The sequence below is a fragment of the Erinaceus europaeus genome, chromosome 22 (assembly GCF_950295315.1).
Source record: "Erinaceus europaeus chromosome 22, mEriEur2.1, whole genome shotgun sequence".
Classification (NCBI taxonomy): Eukaryota; Metazoa; Chordata; class Mammalia; order Eulipotyphla; family Erinaceidae; genus Erinaceus; species Erinaceus europaeus.
Window position 1 is genome coordinate 13,489,256 of NC_080183.1, and position 24,603 is coordinate 13,513,858.

General features: G+C 42.0%; 1 long non-coding RNA gene across 1 annotated transcript in view; it reads right to left on the reverse strand.

Moving 5' to 3' along the window:
- Positions 1–3,350: 3,350 nt before the first annotated feature.
- LOC132535404 (uncharacterized) overlaps positions 3,351–24,603 on the reverse strand; it is a 106,374-nt gene continuing 85,121 nt past the window's right edge. The window contains exons 3-4 of the long non-coding RNA XR_009547182.1: positions 22,686–22,791; positions 3,351–3,541 (exon numbers count right to left, since the gene is read on the reverse strand). This is a non-coding gene — a long non-coding RNA (uncharacterized LOC132535404). The remainder of the gene's footprint in view (positions 3,542–22,685; positions 22,792–24,603) is intronic.

The following is a 24,603-nucleotide window of genomic DNA, read 5'->3' on the forward strand; positions in this document are numbered from 1 at the left end:
AAGGGGAGAAAATTACACTCATCCGTAATCCCAGCAGACCCAGCCAAACTATTAACTGCAAAGTATATGCTTCTCAGGCTTTTCTTCTATGCCCATATATTAGTACGCAAATGAGACTATATGCTCCCTATTACAGCCAGTCCCTTCTCTCTTGTGTTGAAATATATGACATTTCTATAATTATTCATTTATCTTTCAAAAGCTCAGACCTCCCTCCTCTCCTTTTAAAAGGAAAAAATGAGTTGTCACATTTCTAAATGACAAGAGTTACACACAGATTCATTTTCTGCTCTGACGCCCAAGAGGCTCCCTTTGTACTTGTGGATTTTTTCCTTATATACTAGCAGGTAACTTTTTTTTTTTTTAACATCGCTTGCTGCATCTTTAATTGCCTTAGAAAGGACACGATCTGGGGCCAAGTGGTGGCCCACGCACCTGGTTAAGCACACACATTACAGTGCACAAAGATGCAGGTTCAAGCCCCCGGGCCCCACCTGTAGTGGGGAAACTGGAGGAGTGGTGAAGCAGGGCTGTAGGTGTTTGCCTCTTTCCCTCTCCATTTTCCTGCACCCCTCTCAATTTCTCTGACTGTATCCAATAAATAAATAAATGAAATAGACTAAAATAAACGGATTTAAGTAATTGAAAAATAAATCACACAATCCAACCACTTGTCCCCCTCAAACATACACCAACAACGTGCACGTGTACACGTCACGGTCAGAAAACTCTCCTGCTTCACATTTAAAATACTTAAAATACTTCAGTAGAGTTGCAAAGGCAGAAAGAACCTCTACCTCACTGTAAAATCATTTAAAGAGCATAGCAGGGGGCTGGGCAACAGGTTAAGTGTTTATGGCGCAAAGCGCAAGGACCGGCGTAAGGATCCCAGTTCGAGCCCCCGGCTCCCCACCTGCAGGGGGGGGTCGCTTCACAGGTGGTGAAGCAGGTTTGCAGGTGTCTTTCTCTCCCTCTCTGTCTTCCCCTCCTCACTCCATCTCTCTGTCCTACCTAACAACAACCACCACCACCACCAACATAACTAGGGCAACAAAATGGGGAAAATGGCCTCCAGGAGCAGTGGATTCATACTGCAGCCAACAAAAAGTAAATAGGAAGCTGTTAAAAGAGACAGCTCAGGACAGGAGCCGTGTGGCCTGGAAAAACAGGAGCACAGGCGTGTAATTGGTACTTAACCACACAGAATCACTCTTAGAGAAACAAAATCATAAGGTTGGAAATTTATAATTTTGTGAATTGATATTATGTTCCAAAATATTTTGCATGAACTCACCCGGGAAGATTATTACTGCGAAGACTGTGGCAGCTCTGCTAAGGTCACCAGGCCAAGGAGAAGCACAGGGTCCTCTTATCTAAATGACACTAATGAGTTTACAGCCCCTGTGTTAGGGCCAACCAGAGGACTTGGGCGTGTTCCCAAAGGAAGCTCACTGACTTGTGTTACCTCAGTGGGATTTCTCCAGCTTGAGTCTAGCAGCTAGACTGCTAGCAAAGGCTTGGGAGTCATTACTGAATCATTTTCTCTTCCTTTAAAAGATCAACATCTAGCTCCTTCCATGTCCCCTCAGCTCAATGCTGTGATTGGTCCAGAGAAGTTTAGTCAAGTGGAACAAACCCTGGCTTATACATCATGGCTGGTATGAAAAAAAGACAAGAGAGCACGCTGGGATATCATCTCTTCCATACAGGACCAAAGTTCTCATCTCCTGGCCCTAAATGCAGGACACATTGATTTCAAAAGTATCCTTAGTGGACTAGGGAGATAACCTAAAGTCATGCAAAAAGATTTTCATGCCTGAGGCTCCTAGGTCCAATCCCCAGCTCCTGGCCATGAGCCAGAGCTGAGCAGTGCTCTGGTCTTTGTGTCTCTATCACTCTCTTCCTCCTCCCCTCCGTCTCTCTGTCTCTCTCTCTCTCATTGGGCTGGTTAGTGGTGCACCTGGTTGAGTACACATTAATATGCAAGAACCTGGGTTCAAGCCCACAGACCTCACCCATAGGGAGCAAGCTTTGCCAGTGTTGTGAAGCAGGGCTGCCAGTGTCTCTCCCTAGCTCCCTTTCCCCTCTTGATTTCTGGTTCTCTTTTTACAATACATAAATGCAGATAACTAAAAAAGTAAAATGTCAGGGACCAGGTGGTAGAGCACTGAGTTCAACAGACATTTCTGCAGGTAAGAACCGGGGTTCCAGCCCTGCTCCCCACCTGGAGCAGGGATGTCGTACTAACAGCGAAGGAGGTCTGTAGCTGCCTTTTCTAAATATTTTTTTATTATTGGAGAGAGAGAAAGAAATCGAATGGGCAAGAGGACATGAGGGAGAGCGCGCGACACCTGCAGCCCTACTTAACCACTTTTGAAGCGCCCCCGGCTTGAACACGGGTCCTTCGGGGCATTGTAATGTGAGCTCACTTAGCCAGGTGTGCGACCTCCTCCCTGCTCGCAATTTCTCTCAATCCCATCAAATAACAAGTTAAAAAACAGGAGGGGGGCAGGCGATGGCACACCTGGCTGAGCGCACAGGTTGCAATGTTCAAGGACCCAGGTTTGAGCCCCAGGTCCCCACCTGCAGAGGGAAAGCTTTGCGAGTGGTGAAGCAGGGCTACAGGTGTCTCTCTGTCTCTCGCCCTCTCTATCTCCCCCTTCCTTCTCAATCTCTGGCTGTCTCTATCCAATAAATAAATAAATTTAAAAAAAAGAAAAAATGGCCACTAGCAGTGAATTTAGTGTCAGCACCAAGTCTCAGTGATAAGCCTGTAGGTAAATAAATAATAAGATATTTTAAAAAGAAAAGCCGGTGGTCTCTAACCTATTATCCTAGTCTTCAATACTTTTATTTTTAATGTATGGAAGCTATTAAATATTTTACAGCTCTGAGTTGCAGATACATTATTTAATTTATTTATTGGATAGAGACAGCCAGAAATCAAGAGGCAAGGGGGTGATAGGGAGAGAGAGAGACAGATACTTATAGCACCGCTTCATCACTTGCAAAGCTTTCCCCCTGCAGGTGGAGACTGAGGGCTCAAACCTGGATCCTTGCATGTTGTAAAATGTGCCCTTAACCAGGTGTGCCACCACCCATCCCCGAGAGAACTGATTTATGGGTGGGGGGGAATAGCTATGGAAAAGGTGGCCTTGGCACTTGGGTGAAAAGGATTCCACAGGCTGCCACGGCCCAAGCCCCAAGAGAATTTACGAACACTCAGGTGAGCTGCGTTCATCCACCATTGCTGGGCAAATCAGGTGCAGCTCCATTCTGATGGGGGACACCTGGAAGCACATACCTGCTTTCTTAGGCGCCACGGGCCTTTTCCTTCTGTGGCTGTTCGGAGTTTCTCTGTTGTCACCCACGGCCCCAAGAGGAAGGACTGAAGGCCAGTGAATCTTCTGGCAAGTCACTGAGTTTGAGTGCAATTCAGAAACTCAGCATTGCCTTTCGTTTCCACAGGCTTCTCAAAGATCCTTCAGAAGCATGCCTGTTCTCTGGAACCGCCATCGCTTCTAATTTCCTAGTAAGTGAACTGAATGAGGAAAAAATAGCCTATTTTAAATCTACAACATGGTTTTTACCTTAAAAAAAAAAGTCAGGTGTGTGGAGGCTGCAGAATTGTTATGTAAGACTTTCATGCTTGAAGCCACACAGTCCCACGTTCAATCCCCAGCACTAACAGGAAGCAGGGCTGAGCAGCGCTCTGGTACTTATCAGGCACTCTCCTTAGAATTAAATAAATTTAGGGGGCCAGGTGGTGGCACACCTGGTTGAGCGCACATCTTATAATGCACAAGGACCCAGGTTCAAACCCCTGGTCCCCACCTGCAGGGGGAAGCTTTGTGAGTGGAGAAGTGGGGCTGCAGGAGTCTTTCTCCCTCTCTATCTTCCCCTACCTTCTCAATTTCTGGCTGCCTCTATCTAATAAAGAATACATTTTTTTAAATTTTTTTAAAAAAAATAAAGTACATTTAAAGAATTTTCACAAATACTCATGAAATCTGGTAATTTTCTAAATTACTAATTTACTTCACACTGCTAATACCCAAATAAATTCTTAAGGTAAATTTCCTATGGAAAATAAAACCACAGTGTTATGAAGAATAGAGCCAACTTGGAACGCCCGTCCTCATTTCATTTCCATTAAGTATGTCTTGTTTTCCTTATCCATTTATTAAACAAGTATTTCTCAACCATCACTCAAAAGCATCTACTATTATGAATAGAATGGTGGTAAGGTGTGTGATTTACAGATGATTAAGGAGTGGCCTCTTCAAATGGTAAAGGGAGAAAATTAACTTGACCATCTTCACACGATATCCTTACACAGCTGTAGTTCCCCCCCACTCTCCTATCTCCTTAAAAATATAAGATTTGATGTATACATATGCTGACATTTTTACACTAGCCTTAAACTCAAGAAGGAACTCGAGACTTAATTTTATTTTATTCATATGCACTTTCATTTCTGGGGCTTAACCACTCACACCTGACTTTTTTTAGGGATAGTGAAAAACAGACAGATGAAAAGAAGGAGACAACAAAGCTTCCTTCAGTATGCTGGTTCAAACCTGAGTCATGGGACTTTTTTAAATGTAAGTGTATAAAGTTGTCCATTATGAGTATCCCCAGCAATGTTTTGAAAGTCATCTTTATGTACTAAAAAATCAATCTCAAAGATACCCCCTAAACAAACAGCACAGTTCTCATTCGAAGTATATTTTAAAACTGTTAGTCTTGAGAAGTACTCGAATTGAGGAGTCAGCCATGAAGAGGTACCAGTAATACACAGGAGAAGCCAAAAGACCACTGAACATACCTAGAGAGTTCATCGGATATCCCTGCGCTGAGAGTAAGGCAGGGGTAGGGAATATTCCTTCCTGGGGGAGAATGCACTGCCTTGAATTCCAGTTTGTCTTATTTCCTTCACAGTCTCCACAGACATGCATCCTCCTACTTCACTAACTTTTCTTCTGCCTCCTTGTACTTTTAAAACTCACCTTAAGTAAAATAGATCCACCTGGCTAACCCAAGCTTTCTTTCATTAGCTCGGAGTTTACTGATTGGAATGATTCCACCTGAGGCTTGTTTTTTTTTTAAATTTATTAATGAGAAAGATATGGGAGAGAGAGACAGAGACATCACTCTGGCTCATGTGCTGCCTGGGATTGAACTCATGTTTGCAATATACAAAACTTCTTTGAAGAAACTGAATTCTAAACTACAAAGGAAACCTCAAAGTTTAATGAATACTTCTTTGGATTGAATGAAAGACAATCAGACAGACGGGCAGAGGTGCAGGTGTCTTTCTCTCTACCTATCTCCACCTCCCTTCTCAATTTCTCTCAGTCCTATCAAATAAAAACAAATAGAAGACTTTTAAAAAGAAACCACTGAAATTTAAATTTAAAAAAATTAGCGAGCAAATTGAAATTAGTGGTCAGTCAGTAAGCTGAAGAAAACACAGACTACCAGTTTTGGGATGTGTGAGATGGTTATTATACAGAATATTAGCTGACCCTTCAATTTATGTAAAAAGTGCAAGTAAGCTCTTTGAAGGCAGGAATTCCCTGATAGGCATTACACATTAAAAGCTTTTCTACACCGTAAATCCTAATGCATTAATAAACACAGGGGTTTTAAGTCAGTTAACTTTCAATTAACCTTTCACACATGAATGACTAGAAATGAAATGAGAATGAACTGGAAATGTTATCTTTGTCAGTCAGACACAGTTTGGAAAGACACCACACCTGTCCTAGCAGCATGGAAACAACATACCAACAAATCAATTCATTATTAAAAAAAAAAAAAATCTTGCTCCTGATAGACATGACCGGTAACAATGGAGAGAGAGATTTATTTGAGGTCTAGGCCCATCATATCTGTTTGGGAATCTCAGGACTCCCCAACTAGGATTCCAGCTGATGGGGCAGATTTCAGGTTCAGGGGGAAAAAAAAAACTAGTATAGCCACAGGCCCTTTGAAATGTAACTAAAATATGCCTACTAGCTAGCTACAAAACGGAGACCCCTGACCCCACTCTTCATCTGCACTATTCCAGCCTTTAGGTTCATGACTAGTTAACAATTAGTTTGGCTTTATATGTTAACTCTCTTTTCAGCCACCAGGTTCCAGATACTAGTATGATGCCAACCAGACTTCTCTGGACAGACAACCTAACCAGTGTATCCTGGAGCTCTGATTCCCCAGAATCCTGCCCCACTAGGGAAAGAGAGAGACAGGCTGGGAGTATGGATCCACCTGTCAATGCCCATGTTCAGTGGGGAAGCAATTACAGAAGCCAGACCTTCCACCTTCTGCACCCCATAATGACCCTGGGTCCATGCTCGCAGAGGGTTAAAGAATAGGAAAAACTATTATAATATAGCCTGTGGCTACAGTAGTTTTCTTCTTTTTTTTTCTTTTTTCCCCCAGAGCCTGAAATCTGCCCCATCAGCTGGAGTCCTAGTCAGGGGAGGGGATGGGATACGGAGTTCTGGTGGTGGGAATTGTGTGGAATTGTACCCCTCTTATCCTATGGTTTTTTCCAGTTTCCTTTTTATAAATAAATTTTAAAAAAACAGTGAGGAGAGTAAAGGTTAATAGTAAGCTTTCTAAGTTATATAGCATAAAGGAATCGAAAGAGCTTAACAGTGACACGGGATATTAGAATCCAATCTGAGTCTGAATAAAACTAAAAAAGAATAAAACCACCAAGCTGGATAAATAATGATATCAAGAGAATGAACAGTGCTTTATTTCCTGAAGATCCTTGTATTTTTTAATGGACAATAAAGAGTTTTCTTCTTATAGTAACTTCCTGTAGTCTATGGTGGAAGGCTTATATATATATATATATATATATATATATATATATATATATATACTTACAGATGCAGATATTATGCTTTTGACAATTCAGCTTCAACTGGCCTTGTGGTAAGATCTACTGTCATTAAAAAAGTGACTGGTTGTGAATATAAGTCTTCATTTCAATGGGAGAATTTATTGCTCCAATAAATGGAAAGGCCCCCAAGGTTCACCAGCTCCCCTTTGCTGGAGAAAGAAAGTAAAGCTTCGGGATTTTTCTGTATTATATGGCTAAGTCATTGCAGCAAATGTGAGCAGAGGTGGTGAACAGATATTAAAGGAAGTTCAGCCTAAGGGGAAAAATAGGAGATGGGCATTTGGGTTGTTGAAATAAAAATGAACCTTGTTTGATAAGGTGCAAGCCAAGTAATTTAAGTCTATTTTACACCATAGAATCTAAGCTGAATCTTTATTTTGCTCCAGTAAATCACTTATGAAACTGCCTCTTCAGGCACTATGTTAGTTTCCTGTTGCTGCTGAAACAAATTACCACAAACTTAAGGGCTTAAAACAATACAGATTTATCTTATAGTCCCAGATGTCAGTAGCCCCAACAGGGTTTTATGGGGCTGAAATCCAGGGACTAGCCAGGGCACGTTACTTCTGAGACAGAAAGGGACAGCCCCATGCTCTGTCCTTGCTAGTTTTTAGAGAATTCCATAGCACAAGACTCCGTTCTTCCTCCTTTCAAGTCAGCAGCATCTTTTTCCACAGCAATAACACCACTGCCCCGGACTCCCTAGTTCCTAGTTTTTTTAATGCGCTGTGATGAGACCCCAGGAGGTGGCATCCAGGTGAAAGCCTTGGCAGGGGTCTCAATTTCAAGGTCCAGAAAATTCAATCGCCAGCATCCAGAGTGAGGCTCCAGTTCTCCCTTCTCAATCCCTTCACATCTCATCTCAGCTCATCTCTCTCTCAAACAAATAAATGTGATTTTTAAAAATCATTTTGATCACGATAGACTAGCCTAGGTAACGTGGGACCACCACAAGATCCTTAACTTACTGGCATCCGCAGGTCCCTTTGGTCATTCAAGGTGACCTGAGTTAGAGCACAGGCAAGTTTGAAGGGCACTGCTGTGATACTACAGAAAGGCATCTTTATTTATTCATTCATTCATTCATTCATTCATTCATTCCCTTGTTGTTTTATTGTTGTAGCTATTATTATTGTAGTTACTGATGTCATTGTTGTTGGATAGGACAGAGAGAAATGGAGAGAGGAGGGGAAGACAGAGAGGGGGAGAGAAAGACAGACACCTGCAGACCTGCTTCACAGCTTGTGAAGTGACTCCACCTGCAGGTGGGAAGCCAGGGGGCTCGAACCAGTATCCTTACTCAGGTCCTTGCGCTTTGCTCCACCTGTGCTTAAATGCTGAGCTACAGCCTGCCCCCAGAGAGGTATCTTAATATGAGAAAAGGAACAAGAGAAGCATTCTGACACACATCATGCTGGGAACTGAATACAAATGCAAAGTTCTAACCGGAGCCACCTCCTTGGCGTCCACAGAAGTATTATTATTAGTAGTAGTAGCAGTATTACTATTATTAGGATTTGAATATGTTCCATAGTACACAGGTTCATAAGGAGTTAGGCATGAGATATTGCAGGTAAGAATGTTGGTATTCTTTCTGGTGTTTCATCACCAGTAATAAAAATGGCCATTAGAATTTAGGTTATTGATATTTTATTTTCACTTATTCAAAGGGCAAGAGACATATCATTATCATATCTGCTTCAAGACTATTGACGAGTCATCAAGATTAAGACCTTATTAAGTCCAGATATATGGTGTAAATATGTACAAAGAGAAACACAGGGGAAAGCAACATTTCATCTGAGATGATTTTTTACTCTCATTGTTCTGTGTGATGAGAAGGGGACAAACCCCAGAGAAAAAGAACTACAACTGTCAAAAGAGAGACAGAAGGAACCCGCCCACCGCGCTGAGAGGTGAGGGAAGACTGGCGAGATCCTGGAAGCATCGTCAGCATGGAGAGAGGAGCTGGGGACAATGATTTAATGAGTGGCAGGGTGCACGGCCTACTGCAACAAGTGTCCAAGGGGTAAACTGGGTGAGGAGATAGCAGAGAGTTGCCTTCCTGGGGAAGAGACTGACAGGAGGGGACACTGAAATAGGAGAGAGAGAGAATTGTGAGTAGGACACACACAACAGAATGCCAAGCACAGTGTCAGTCCCTCAGCAGTTGTTAAATTAACAGATAAAAACTATTGAATATGTGCTGATCAGGTTTTTTTTTTTCCTACCATAGTACCTGCAAAATGAATCCATCACTCCTAGTGGAATTTTTTCTTCTCCCCCCCTTTTCTTTGATAGAGAGAGAGAGAAATGAAGAGGGGAGGGGGAGATTAGAGAGAAAGAGAGACGCCTGCAGCAACACTGCTTCACTGCTTGCAAAGCTTTCCTCCTGCAGATGGAGACCCAAGGCTTAAAACCAGATCCGTGCACACCGTAACATGTGCACTCTACTCGTGCCCAGTCCCTGATCACTGAAAATGTTTAGGCTCCTGACTTGCAGAGCACACCCACAGAATCAGAGGAGAATCAGATGGCCTCATGACAGGGACAGACATAGTGAGAAAGGGGGAAAGGGACTCAAAATAAGGGCAGCGTCCACTCTGTAAATCTGGGACCTGAGAGAACAGACTCAGCACAAAGGAAACACAATTACAAGATGAAAAGAATGGTTAATAATGTCTTGAAGGAAAATCACAGCAGACGCGTTAGTGTTGCAAGAGGCACCCGGAAAAGGAGGCCTCAGGTCTTCACACAGAGGGCTGCTGCTAGTGCAGAAGGTTCAGCTGGTAATCCCACTGCAGCATCAGAGTGGGCCACAGAAGGAAGAGCAAAGAAAGGCGAGGGAAATGGAGATAATAGAAGCATTATCTGACAAAAGACAAAACAAAAGAAAAAAAAAAAAGTCTTATCTAATCAAAGCTCTATTAGCAGCCGAGGAAAGTGGAATAACGGGGGAGAATATCGTTGTGTGTCTGTAATTGCAGAGACTTTCATCTGAGAAGCCATGTTAGTGGAGTAACCGAAATGTGACCCATCTTACCTTTCACAAAGCCAACCAAGGAGGAAATACAGGCAACCCAGTCGGAATCAAAACGGTGTGAAGCAGAAGGAACAAATTCTAGATTTGGGAAGTGCTCACGATAAAGTGGGTCAGATTTCAATTTATACTGGTGTAAACCTGAAAAGTCTATACTGGTATGAACCAATGTTACTTCAGTAAGAAGTTAAAGCAAGCAAGCAAACAACAACAACCAAAAACAAACAAACAAACCAGCAATAACCCTAGGAGCTGAATCAATCGGGAATCAGAGTTGCATTTCATCACTGTAACCAGTGGTGTTTCAGCTGAATTGCATACTCTTTTTGGGTTTTAGTTTCTGTGTGCTTAATTCTGTAAGCTGCTAGACTTAAAACTTCTGCAATAAATATTTCTATGTAAGCTCATCCAAACAAAATTTTATATAATACAAAAAAAAAAAAAAAAGGCTTTAGTGCACAAGGATCCACTAAGGCACGCGGTGTTATAATCAGGAGCATGGAAAGCTTTATAGGAAGTCATGAAGCTACCCTAACCACTGCTATCCTACTCTCCTTCCTACTCTCAGATGACAACCTGATTCTCTTTACATAGTCCCTGCTGCAACCCGGATACTGAAATATCTGCTATCAATTTATATTTCACAGTCCCAAGAACATGAAATGCTACCGAATCTTCCCACGAAATGCAACATAAACATTTTATAGACTGAAGTAATCCAATTAAGGTTCCTGTAATTTTGTCCATAAAATTACAATGAGGAGAATTCCTACCCACGTTTCCCTTAGTCCAAATGCCATTTCCTTGTTATTATGCACTCACATGGCAGAGAACATAGGTAAGATATACACTTCTATATTCTAGGTGTTTTAAGTATCTTCTCAAATAAAAAATTAAAAACAAAACAGGATTCTATTTACTGAGATTTTGTTTAACCAAAAAATTAATTGCATGAAAATGGGTTAAAATATTATTTGAGTAGAAACTCAAGCAAAAGAATAGGGGAATTATAATGATAATGATTGTTGCTACTAATGCAAGACTGAAATTATCTATAGAATTGATTATCTCATTAAAAAAAAATGTGACAAGAACTTTGAGGCTTTCTTGACATTACCAGGAACTTTATAGAACTTTAACACATATATTACCACCACCTCAGTGATCATGCTTATGCAGTAAGAATTGTGTTTTGTAAGGGAGTTTAGGTGAATATTTTATCTAAGAAGGCAAGACAATAGCCACATTTCTAAACACTGGTATGAAATCCTAAAGATTTAATGCCTTCAGAACAGCTACAACTTCGTTTCGCAAAGCTTTTTTTCATACATAGTCTAAAAGCTCTGAACAATAACAATACATTTTCAAGCAAGACAAGTACAATAAAACCTTAAAAAAAAAAAAAAAAGAAGAAGCTGCAGTAAGCAAGACTGGTTTCAGATGTGACTCAAGGATGACTTGCATTGCTCGCAAAAGGTGTGCGTGTGGGGGTATATTTGATGCTCAGACCAAAGGCAGGGCAAACTACAAACAGCTTGTATTGGTGACTATCCAGTTTAGACAACCTGGTGTCGCCACAGCTTTTAATGGCCAGGTGTGGAATTTTCCAATCCTGTGTCCTGTCCCCTATCCCCACAGGCCTTCACAGGTGTAAAAGGGCACACGGAGAAGAGGTGTATCTATGAGACACATCTGCTGAGAGTCTAAAGTGAGAGACCATCAAAGTAGAAGCAATCTGCAGATGGAAGTAATTAAAAACTAATGTCCCTTTGCACTGACAGCCACAGAGAGAAGCAACCAATATAACAGCTTCTACTTTTTAACTAGAGTGAAGTTTGCCGACAGGAGAACTGCTAAAACATTTATATCTTTTAAGTGAATGTAGACATTTCTTCTTCTTCTTTTGCAACCTAGAGGAAAGAAAGGAAGAAAAGGAAGGAAGGAAGGAAGGAAGGAAGGAAGGAAGGAAGGAAGAAAAGAATATTCTGGAAGCATGCAAGTATAGAGGATCTTAATTTCCAAAGGTTATTCTAGAACAGCATGGTGGGATGAGACGATTAAGTCATTCCTCCCTCCTCCACCTTAAAAAAGAGATTTTTCTGTGGTTCTTGACAGAGAAAGCTTTATTTGCCTGCTTTATTTTATCCTGCTAATGTCATCAGAAAGTATCTCATAAATAAGGCTATTTTGCCATTCTCTGGCACTAAAAATATGATTTAGTTGGTCTTCTGAGCTTCAAATTAAATTGCAAATGCATATTGCTTTTTTAACAGAGTTCAAGACGATAAGACTGTCCATCAAAGCATTTTACTAATATGTTGATTAGCCACTGTTTTAAGTAGAATAACTTAAGTGCCTGTTTTTAGAGTTATAGCACATGTGAATTTCATTTTTCTAAAACATTACTGTTTTTTTCCACATCCCTAGAAGAAAAAAATATTAATTTCTCAACCAGAAGACCTATAAGGAGAGTTTTGTCCCACTGCTCCAGAATACTGATGGTGTGTACATGAGAGAAAGAGGATCCTGTAGGAAAAACTAAAATCGGATTCAAGTCCAGTTGCCAGGCTCTTCTCCACATTAACAAGTCTTTCTGTTGAAGCCACCTGCAGACAAGCAGCTATTTCTAGTACAGCAAGTTTCCAGCTTAATTTAACAAGCCCAGAGGAGGCAGAACAGGGCCACTAAAGGTTCATGGGTAGGTAGAGTACCATTTACTTGTGCTGTATTTCAAAGGCTTAGCAAAGTCAACTATGCACTCTTTTTCTTTTAGATATTTTTTATTGAATTATTATTGGGTAGACACGGAGGGCAATTGAGAGGGAAGGGAGATAGAGAGGATAGAGGGAGACAGACAGAGAGAAACCTGCAGCTCTGCTTCATCATTTGTGAATGCAAGTGGGGACTAGGGGCTTGAACCTGGGTCCTTGTGCTCTACAATTTGAGCACTTAACCAGGTGAGTCACTGCCTGGCCCCCAGCCTTGCATTCTTATGATAAGTGGTTCCTTGTCCCTATTTGCTATTGTCTAATGATTTTTTTTTTTCCTGATAATCTTTCCCTAATTCCAAGAAATCCCACAGATGGATTTTTCTAATGGTGACCCACCCACTTCTTTTGTTCTTTTTAAATATCCTCTTAATAAGAAAGAGAGAGAGACGAGACAAAGAGAGAACAGATCTCATCTCTGACTTGTAGTGCTGGGGATTGAACCTGGGGCCTCAGAGCTTCAGACACAAGAGCTTTTGCATAGACATTATGTACCCCCAATTCTCCTTCGTCCTTGAACGTTGTAAAAAGCATGTGGCTGAGAATAGGTATTATGTAGCTGTTCTGGTTTCTCTTTTTTTTTTAAGTACTAGACATCAGTTATGTCTTTTTTTTAAGAAAAAAAACTTTAAAAATTAATTTATTTATTCCCTTTTGTTGCCCTTGTTGTTGTAGCCTCGTTGTGGTTACTATTATTGCCATTGTTGATGTTGTTTGTTGTTGGATAGGACAGAGAGAAATGGAGAAAGGAGGGGAAGACAGAGGGGGAGAGAAAGACAGACACCTGCAGACCTGCTTCACCGCCTGTGTCCCCCCCCCCCATAGGTGGGGAGCCGGGGCTCAAACCGGGATCCTTATGTCAGAGGTCTTTTGGTTACTATACACTCAGATTGCATTTTCATGTTTTGTTTTGCAGTTTTCACACTCATATTAAATTCTTTTAATTATTTATTTATTAGAGACAGTGAAATTGAGGAGGGGGAGATAGGCTCAGAGACAGGGGACACCTGCAGCCCTGCCTCACCACCCGAGAAACTTCCCCCTGCAGGTGGGGACCGGGGGCCTGAACCTGGGTCCTTGTGCACTGTGATGTGTGCACTTACCACATGTGCCACCACCTGGCCCCTTAAATTCTCTATAATGAATAATCCCTGAATTTCCAGTCTCTTTGTATCTGTTCTTTTCCCCTTCCCTGCATCAGTGCTTTGTCTACTCACATTGACTGGTTTAAGCAGATGCATAAACCTTTACTGGAGGCTTAGGAAACCAGAGTTTTTAAAGACTTTTAAGAAGAAGCTAAGAAGTCCTTGAAAATAGAAGAAACTACGAAGTTCTTGAAAATAGAGGAGACATTACGTCCACTTAGAAATGATGGGGGAGTCGGGCTGTAGCGCAGCAGGTTAAGCGCAGGTGGCACAAAGCACAAAGACCGGCATAAGGATCCCGGTTCGAGCCCTGGCTCCCCACCTGCAGGGGAGTCGCTTCACAGGCGGTGAAGCAGGTCTGCAGGTGTCTGTCTTTCTCTCCCCCTCTCTGTCTTCCCCTCCTCTCTCCATTTCTCTCTGTCCTATCCAACAACGACAACAACAATAATAACTACAACAATAAAACAAGGGCAACAAAAGGGAATAAATAAATAAAATAAATATTTAAAAAAAAAAGAAAAAGAAATGATGGGATAGCTCTCACTCCACGCCACTGTTCAAACTAAAAACTTGTAACATGAGAATGAAAACCCATACCAGAGCCTCCAGCTTGGTTAAGGAGGGGCAGGATCCTAAGGGTGTGAGGCAGGCTAACTAGATAAATCTGGGAGCAGAAGGAGAGAAGGGTCACAGTATTATTAAAAGATGAAGGAACAAGTTGATACTCAAGAGAATCTTTTACAGAGTATCTTTTCAAAGCTTCGCTTTGCATTGCTCTTGGGTATGCAGCGTGTATAAACAGATTTTTTTTTTTCCCTTTAACCAGAGCACTACTCAGCACTGGTTTATGGTGATGCTGGGGATTGAAAATGGGAATGTGGAGCCTCAGGCATGAGAGTCTCTTTGCATAACCATTATGCTATCTACCAAAAGATTACTTCTCTAGGCTAAAGAAATGTAAAGAGGAATTAGTGAAGTAGCTCCCTTAGAAGCTGTGGTGCTTGGTCCTAGGCAAGACCCCTAGTTCAAGCTCCGCCCACACCACTATGAAGGAAGCCAGTGCTGTGCTGTGCTCTCTTTAATTCTCTGCCTTCTCTGGGGGGGAGGGGAGGGGGACAGGTGTAAACAAGTTAGGAATCACCTCTCTTCACCTTCCTCAAATTTATCCATGCCCAGAGGCAGCAGTCTGAATTCATTGTCTTGTGTGTTTATCCCACAACATACAAAATAGCAGAGATCATGAGCTTTTGCAGTGAATCAGTATGAGGAGAAACCATGGCTGTATGCCAGACCACTGTTAGAACCGGGCCATGGAGGCCAGGCCGGGTGGTGGCTGCACCTGGGTGAGTGCACATGTTAGAATGCACAAGGACCTGGGTTTAAGCCCTCAGCCCCCAACTGTAAGAGGAAAGCTTCATAAGTGGTGAAGCAGTGCTGCAGGTATCTCTCTTTCTCCCTCTCTATATCCCCCTACCCTCTCAATTCCTGGTTGTCTCTAGCCAATAAATCAAGATTAAAATAATAATAATAATAATAATAATAATAATAATAATAATAATAAAAACTGAACCATCTGTCAAAACAAAGAAGCTTACAGGTGAGCTATCAGTCAGTAAGGCCTGTCACATTTTACAAAAGGCTATCCGCACCCATCAAAAATTCAGCACCTTGGCCACATGGATGCATAGTCTATGATGTTCTTGATCCCTAATGCAAATCTGAAAACTGCCTCATGTCTGCCTCTCATGGATAGTTTTGAGTTCACAATCTTAACCTGGTCGACTAGACGATGAAGTGAAAGGTGGCAAGTGTGTGTGTGTCAGGGGTGGGGCGCTACACTTCAACATGTACAGGGAGACAGGTAGGGAGTTCTGCATTCTTGTTCTGAGAGTAAGTGCCCGTCACTGTGGTTCATATGAAGAGACCTCAAGGGGTTACTATTTGATAGGATATCACGAGCAAGGAATTAGAGCAAGGACTCACTCGGAGAGTGTGTCGGGGTTAAGCAGTAATTATATATATATATATATTTCCCTTTTGTTGCCCTTGTTGTTTTTCATTGTTGTTGTAGTTATTATTGTTGTTGTTATTGATGTTGTCATTGTTGGATAGGACAGAGAGAAATGGAGACAGGAGGGAAAGACAGAGGGGGAGAGAAAGACAGACACCTGCAGACCTGCTTCACCGCCTGTGAAGCGACTCCCCTGCAGGTGGGGAGCTGGGGGCTCGAACAGGATCATTATGCTGGTCCTTGGGCTTTGTGTCACATGTGCTTAACCCGCTGCATTGGATCGACCTTCCCGTGGTGCATCCCGTGAGCACCCATTCATTGGGGAAACTGACGATCCTTCCTAGCCGACTGAATCCACATGGATCCCAGTCACTTTCAAAGCCAGCAACAAGCAGCTCCTGATAGCTTTCAAGCTATTGTCCTGCTCTTCGAGTCCTCCAACTTAATGTTGAGGGGCTGGCCTTCGCCAAATGTGTCATCTTTGCCCACCCTGTTCAGCGCTTGACGTCTCGTCATCCAATCTGGTCTTCTGCGCCTGCACTGAACTTCTCTGTTCCAGACTCTTGGAAACAGAGCTGGCAGTCAGCTGAGGTCAAGAACAAACACCTCATCACAGACCCCTGCAAGCGTCAACCCGGCTTTGACCTTGCACGTTATGATCGGGCCCTCCTCAATCGCTATGGAACAGGCCATGGCCGGTGCGCCGCTATGTTCCATCGCTGGGGAGCCAGAGACGACCGAACTGCCCCTGCGGCTACAGACAGACTATGACCCACATAGTCAACGACTGCCACCTCTCCAGATTCAAAGGAGGTCTCGAAACTTTACATCAGGCGCAACCTGACACTGTTGACTGGCTATGGAAGAAGGGCAAATGCTAGAAGAAGAACTGCCCAACTCCCAATAATTTATTATTATTTTTTTACTTATTTTAGATGCCAGGGAAAGGTCACACAATTCACACAACACACAGTCAACCTGATACCTTCTCCTTACTTAATAGCTGTTCACAGGTAAGGCTCAGGAAGTAGTCACCACCCACTGTGTTGCCTGACTGGGGGTCCTTTGTCTGCTGGTGCAACTAGATGAGGGAGGGTCCCTGGAAGCTAGGGAAATGGCTACTTAGCCTACTGCCTGTGCTTTAAGTTTTTAGCAGCACTAGCAGCATCCTGTTCAGCAAAGGTGGCAGTGCTTCATGCAGCTGGTTTCTGAGCCTTTACTTCTACTAGCTTGCCTCTGGTTTTATTATTACGATTCCATTGGCCAATCAGGTTCGGGCTGACGTCTTATCCTATGTATATACATATGTCTCTGTCTTTCTCACACTATGCAGGTGCACGGTGGTTACTATAGTTACTAGAGTCACCTGCTCACTACATAGGGATAATGACGTGACTATCCCTCACAACTATCTGTAACCCAGTGCAGTCCTACACAATGCAAACTCACCTTTGTCTGCACAAAGCACAAGGGCTGAGCTAGTCAATGCAAATAGATCAGAAACGAAGGATTTTTTTCACAGATGAAGTAGGTGCAAGATGGTCAGGGACTGAGAGTCCCACTGGTGCAGACATGAGAACAAGCTGTGTGTCAAATCATGATTGATTAAAATCCCAATCTCTAGCAATTCCAAATGGGAGTTTTCAAGCACTGAGTCTAGCTTTTTATTTTTTTAATTACTTATCAATCCAGAAAGTGAGGAGTAAATTTAGACTCAGTGTCTTTCAGGAGGCAGACTGGATATTCCTAAAGTTTGATTCTCAACAGTTTCCATATTATATCTTAGTTGCCCTTTTTCTTTTTTTAAAAAAAAATTTCTATTATTGATTGACAAAAATTACAAAATAACAGGGATCCAACTCTGCACTGTCCCCCCCCCCCCCAACGTTCCTCCATTGTGAGCTATAGCAGTTCTCTTAAGGTTGCAGATATTGGTTAACGATATTGCTACAACTATCCATCTAAATTGGTATATATTTGCCCCCCCCCCTTTATCCTATGGTTCCATCTCTCTTTCCAAGTTACATATACACCTATTACCACATCCAAATGTCCCTCCCTTTCTCCTCTTCTCTCTCCGGGTCCTGATGGAGTTGGATTTCAGAGCCCTCTGGTCATCTTCTTCTGATCACTTCTCCTCCGTGGGGAGTATGGATCAAGATTATTTGGCGGTACAGAAGGTGGGGAGTCCTGGTTTCAGTAACTGCCTCTTCACTGGACATGAGTTGCCCTTATTCCAATGATTTTACTTATTTATCTACTGCCAATCCCTTAAAAAAAATTTAAATGTTTAAATTTCTTCATTCATAGGACTATTTCCAAACTAGAACAGTAGTAAAATGCACAGATCACTCAGCTATGTAAAACTGTTATTATGAAATAATAAATCAAGCGGAAAAAAAAAGTGCTATTTGCAGAAGCTTCTGTGTGATAATTATGTATACAAACAATCTCTTCTTTGTGAGTTGCTTTTAGACAATTCTCGGTAAGTTTATTCGGGTAGGAAAACAACGGAAATGATTCTGTCTCCAATTTGGTCATCATCCCATTTTCTGACATGAAAAAAGGGGGGGGGCTTAAAGTCAAACAAGAGTCCTGAGTCACAGACTGTTCAGGAGAAAAACAACTGTTATGGGTGGGGATTGTTCTGTTTACATTATGCAAATGAGGTATCATGGAACAACCAATTTCTATTGGCAGAGCACAGGGCCCAATAGCAGAAGGGCCTGGCCTGCTCCCATTAAGATCAACAACAGGGAGTCCCGTGGTAGCACAGTGGGTTAAGCACAGGCTGCACAAAGCACAAGGAAGGACCAGCCATAAGAATCCCGGTTTGAGCCCCCTGCTTGCCACCTACAAGGGAGTTGCTTCACAGGCAGTGAAGCAGGTCTGCAGGTGTCTATCTTTCTCTCCCCCTCTCTGTCTTCCCCTCCTCTCTCCATTTCTCTCTTTCCTATTCAACAAGGACGACATCAATAACAACAACAATAATAACTACAACAACAATAAAAACAAGGGCATCAAAAAGGAAATAAATAAATATTAAAAAAAGATTCAACAACAACCTATAAAGTCCTTTGACTGTGAAGCCAGGATCACTCGCGGTTGTGTTCTGGATAGCTGTGCATTCTCCCCTGCTTTTTGTTTTTCTTCTGAGAATGAAGATCATCAAGTCTAACTCACAGGATTCCATTGATTCTTTGTGGTGGAACCAGCTTGGAGAAGCCTACTGGGAGTTTTGCCAACACTGGCATATTATTCTGAATGAATTCTATCAGCGACTCCTACCCTAGTTTTCTGGACAATAAAGTGTGCATCCGCGCAGCAGGACACAATGAGGGTCGCCTGCCTCAGAGAGTGCTCAGACTCTGACACAATTAGGGCTGTCGGGCTCAGATTCTGGCTCCATGATCCACTGCATGGTTGTGGTTTTAGGCCAGGCATCTCCTCTGAGCGCCACGTAACTCTTCTGCAAAGCTGTAGCAGCAGTACACGCAGTGGCGTTTTGCAGATTTGGAAAAGTTAAATGAGAGAAAAAGATGATAAAGCATCAAGAAAAAAAGCACTACATATGGTAGTTATTTAATAATAGTTTTAATTTTTGCTCACTGATGCATAATCATAATGTTTTTATTTTATTTATTTTTGCCCTCAGGGTTATTACTGGGGCTCGGTGCCTGATTGATAATCCACTGCTTCTGTGGCCATTTATTAATTTATGTTTTGATAGGAAAGAGATAAATTAAAAGGGGAGGGGGAATACAGAGAGAGAGAGCAAGACAGACACACCTACAGAACTGCTTCACCGCTTGTGAAGTGAAAAGCGCAGGTGGGGAGCCATGGACTTGATCTGGGATCTTTGCGTGCGTGAGTACTTGTGCTTTGTACTATGTGAGCTTAAGCCCGTATGCTACTGCCAGCTGCGGAATTGCTTTATTTCGTACAGGCACAGCAGTGCTGCTGGCCAGATTAAGTTAAAGTGTGTACTAACACATAGCTTTAAAGTCAAAGGACGAGGCCCCAGGTGGTAGTGCACTGGGTTAAGTGCACATAGTACAAAGCACAAGGACTGGCAGGCCAGAATCCGGGTTCCAGCCCTGGGCTCCTCACCTGCAGAGGGGTCGCTTCACAGGCAGTGAGGCATGTCCTCATGTGTCTTATCTTTCTCTCCACCACTTTGTCTCCTCTGTTCCCTAAACTTCTCTCTGCCCTATCCAAAATAAATAAATAAAATAAATAAATAAATAAATAAAAGAGTCATAGGAGCAGTGGATTCATAGTGCAGGCACGATCCCCAGCGATAAATCTGGAGGCAAAAAAAAAAGACAAAAAAAAAATCAAAGGACAAATCTATTTTGCAAATGTAAAAATCATGAAAGAAGGCATCAGTAATAAAAGTGTTTATAAAATCAATTAAAATATCACTTCATAAAGCAAGCATCCGATGTACATGTGAACTATTATGATCGACTTTATGAAATTGTATATTGACTACTCTGATAATTAAAGAGACCTTACATAAACAAAAGGATTTATTTGTGATATATATATATATATATATATATATATATATATATATGTATATGTAAGTATGCATTCTCAAAAATAATTCATTCAAAATCATTTGCTCTGTGCTGCTGAAACGTTGACCGGGAATGGTACTCTTCTTTGCTAGCCCAGATTCATATCCAGCCATCACTCCTTTGGAGAAAACTTTGGTGTTGGGGTGTCTTTCTCTATCTGTCCCTGTCTTTGACTGTGAAAAAGTTAGCCCTGAGTGATGAAGCTCTTGCAGAGATTAGTAATAATAACATATTCGGCTTCCACTGACTTCAATTTCTATTGCATAGAAGTAGAAAATAGGGAGTCGGGCCGTAGCGCAGCGGGTTAAGCGCAGGTGGCGCAGAGCACAAGGACCGGCATAAGGATCCCGGTTCGAACCCCGGCTCCCCACCTGCAGGGGAGTCGCTTCACAGGCGGTGAAGCAGGTCTGCAGGTGTCTGTCTTTCTCTCCTCCTCTCTGTCTGCCCCTCCTCTCTCCATTTCTCTCTGTCCTATCCAACAACGACAACAACAGTAATAACTACAATAAAACAACAAGGGCAACAAAAGGGAATAAATAAATAAAATAAATATTAAAAAAATACTTTATAAAAAAAAAGATTTCATTTTAAAAAAAAAAGAAGTAGAAAATATAGTTTACATCCTTACCACCTTGAATGTATATGATTTCGTCCAAAGTAGAAAGGAAAAAAGAAAAATTATATATATATATATATATATATATATATATATATGAAATAGAACATCTGCTTCTTTAGATCATTAAAAAAATAAATATCTTCATTTCATAGTCAAGACACAAGATGTAATTAACTCCCTGATTTGAAGTTAGCAATGAGCTCATTGTAAGGTGCCACTAGTAAGAAGAATTCTAGATGATCAATTCTTTTTGTGCAACCATGTAGTAAAGACAAATGAAACAAAGGGGGTGGGGGGGGGGCTTGGGAGGGAACTGCAATCAATCAGAACACTTTACAAATGCAAGCTGGTGGTGCTCTGAAGAACGCACTTACCCACTTCAGAGCAGTAACAACAGACAGTCGACGCAAAGAAGACCCTCTGACCGCCTGCTCTTTTTCCTGTCTACTTTCCAGGTGCTGCTGTTTAACTGTCCCCACGACTAGGCAATTATACCCAGTGAATAGTGTGGTTAGTCAGCTAACCATCTGCTTGCCAAGAGTAGTCATATGCCATGTTCATAATGTTCTTGACTGAAACCGTGAGGACAACTCAGGTGCGAGGTTTAAGGCAATTTCTTATTCTAGAAAAACAAGACAAAGATTCCGGTTCATCTCCCTTGCTTTGCTTGTGACGTTCACAGGAGAACGAGGTAGGGAAGGCAAGGAGAGAGAAGATAAGGACTCCATAATATGTGGATAAATAAATATATGGCTGTTCTAATTTTTTATTGATTGTACCTTTCCCTCACACCCCAAATTATGAACAGGCTGCATATGCCTGCTTCCAGACACCCAGACAAAAGCAGCAATCTTAATTAGCCAAATTAAAACAGTAAGACACATCCGATGATTCCCTTTTTAGCCTAAACCAGCTTCTAAAATGACAACTGATGTGAAAATAATTAAAACAAGACAGACTGGAAAAAGAGGAGAAATAATGTATTTAGATCTTGAAGAGAAGTAATTAGTTTTGGCAGGTTATTTATTTATGTAAATTGAAAAATTAGCTCTAGTAGGCAGAGGCGATGCATTCAAGTGTCTGCATTTCTGGCACAACACAAGAAAAGAAAAAGTTATAATGAAGAGCAACAAGATGCATTTCAAGGAAGGAAACACTCTTTAAACTGTTACTAAAAAAAAAAAGTAATAATAATAATAATAATAATAATAATAGAGTTTCCCCAAGAAAGCAAAATCCATAAACTCAGCCTCCACAGTTCAGCATTGCTGTGCAGAGAACAACAATCTTGCTAATTTTAATTGTCAAAGCTTGCTTTTCCCCAATACAGATAATTGATTTTCTTTTGATGTAAACAGCTGTCTTGGCTTTTGTCATCCCCTTCCACACCCATAAATTAGCCTTCTTGCAGTTGTCACTTTTTTCTAGAGCTGAGCTTCTCCATTTCAATGGTTTCATCTCCACTAGAACTCAAGGCCAGTTTGCACTCTACTCTGAACCTGCTCTACGGGCTCTGTGGGTTTATCTCTGACCTGATTTCAGCCTTCACTATTCAATGACTCCAAGACCAGTAAGTCAGGCAATGTGCCCGGACACTCACCTCTTCCTGCCTGCTCTAATTCCTCCTTTGCTCTTGCAGAGACTAAGCAGTTTCTCTTGACAGACGGTTATCTCCCATCTTCCTGTGCTTCAAGGACCCCACCTACCTTATGGGAAAAGGAAATTATTTTAGACAAATGAGAATAGATATTTTCTTTCTTTTTTTCAAATATTTATTTATTTATTCCCTTTTTGTTGCCCTTGCTGTTTTATTGTTGTAGTTGATGTCGTTGTTGTTGGATAGGACAGAGAGAAAATGGAGAGAGGAGGGGAAGACAGAGGGGGGAGAGAAAGATAGACACCTGCAGACCTGCTTCACCGCCTGTGAAGCGACTCCCCTGCAGGTGGGGAGACGGGGGCTCAAACCCGGATCCTGATGACAGCCCTTGCGCTTAACTCGCTGTGCTACTGCCCCACTCCCATGAGAATAGATTTTCTTTTTTTTTTTAAATTATCTTTATTTTTTATTTACTGGATAGAGACAGCCAGAAATTGAGAGGGAAGGGGGTGATAGAGAAGGAGAGACAGAGAGTCACTTACAGAGAGACTACTTCACCTCTTGCAAAGCATTCCCCCTGCAGGCGGGGACTGGGGGCTTGAACCTGGGTCCTTGTGCACTGTAACATGTAAGCTCAACCAGGTGTTCCACTACCCGGTCCCGGAGAATAGATATTTTCATTGCCAGTTTCAACTAATCACATTATCAAGACAACATACATAAAGTAAGTAAGTAAAAAAAAAAAAAAAACCTTAAATTTGTTTTATTTTACATATTATGAGAGAGAGAGAGAGAGAGATGAGAGACACAGACACAGGAAGAGAAATTAGGTCATCACTGTGGTCTATGTTTTGTCTGGGATTGAACTGAGGACCCTGAAGCATGAAAGGCCCACAGGCTAGTGCTACTAGTTGAACCATTCCCCTGAGTGGCAAATAGTTCTCTCTCTTAACTATTTGCTTAGTTAAGAGAGAGAAGGAGGAGAAAGAGCAATGCTTCAGCATATGCGGTGCCAGTTACTGGTGTGGAAAGTCAAAGTAGAAGCCGCCCACAGGCAAACCCCATATGCTCTCCCACTAGACTCGCCTTCCCGGCTGTAAGAGACACACACACACACCTGCATGCGCATATGCACACACACTTATTTAGTTAATTAATTCATGTCAAAGACATGCACAGGCATTTCCATAGAGCTGATATTACTGAGAATCCTCGGCTTTCTATTACTTACATACACCAGTTGGTATGGTTGAGACAGAGGTCAAGAAATCCAGGGGGTCTGGGGCCAGGTGGCGGTGCACCTGGTTAAGCACACATGTTACCACACACAAGGACCCAGATTCAAGCCCGCGGGGGGAAGCATTCACTAGTGGTAAAGCAGTGCTGTGGGTGGATGTCTCCCTTTCTCTCTCTCTCTCAAATGTTTTAAAAATTATCTTTATGAATAGAGACCACCAGAAATTGAGGGTGAAGAGGGTGATAGGGAGAGAGACAGAGAGACACCTGCAGCACTAATTCACCACTCACAAAGCTTTACCCTTGATGGTGGGAACTGGGGGTTCAAACCTGGGCCCTTGTGCATTGTAACATGTGCGCTCAACCAGGTATGCCACCACCAGCCTCATCCCTATCTAGCCATCTATCTATCTACCTCACTCTTTCCTCCCCATTTCTCTCTGTTTATGAAAAAGAAGAAGGAGAAGGATTAGGAGGAAGAGGAGGAGGAGAAGGAGAAGGAGAAGGAGAAGGAGAAGGAGAAGAAGAAATAAAAATAAAATAAAGGAATGGCCAGGATTAGATCTGTCAAACAGGCACCAAGCCCCAGCAATAATGCTGGTTATAAGAGCAAATCGAGTCAGGTAAGTGAAAATAGAAAGTGTGCCCTTATCTTGAATACTGCTATTATGAATATAAAGAAGGC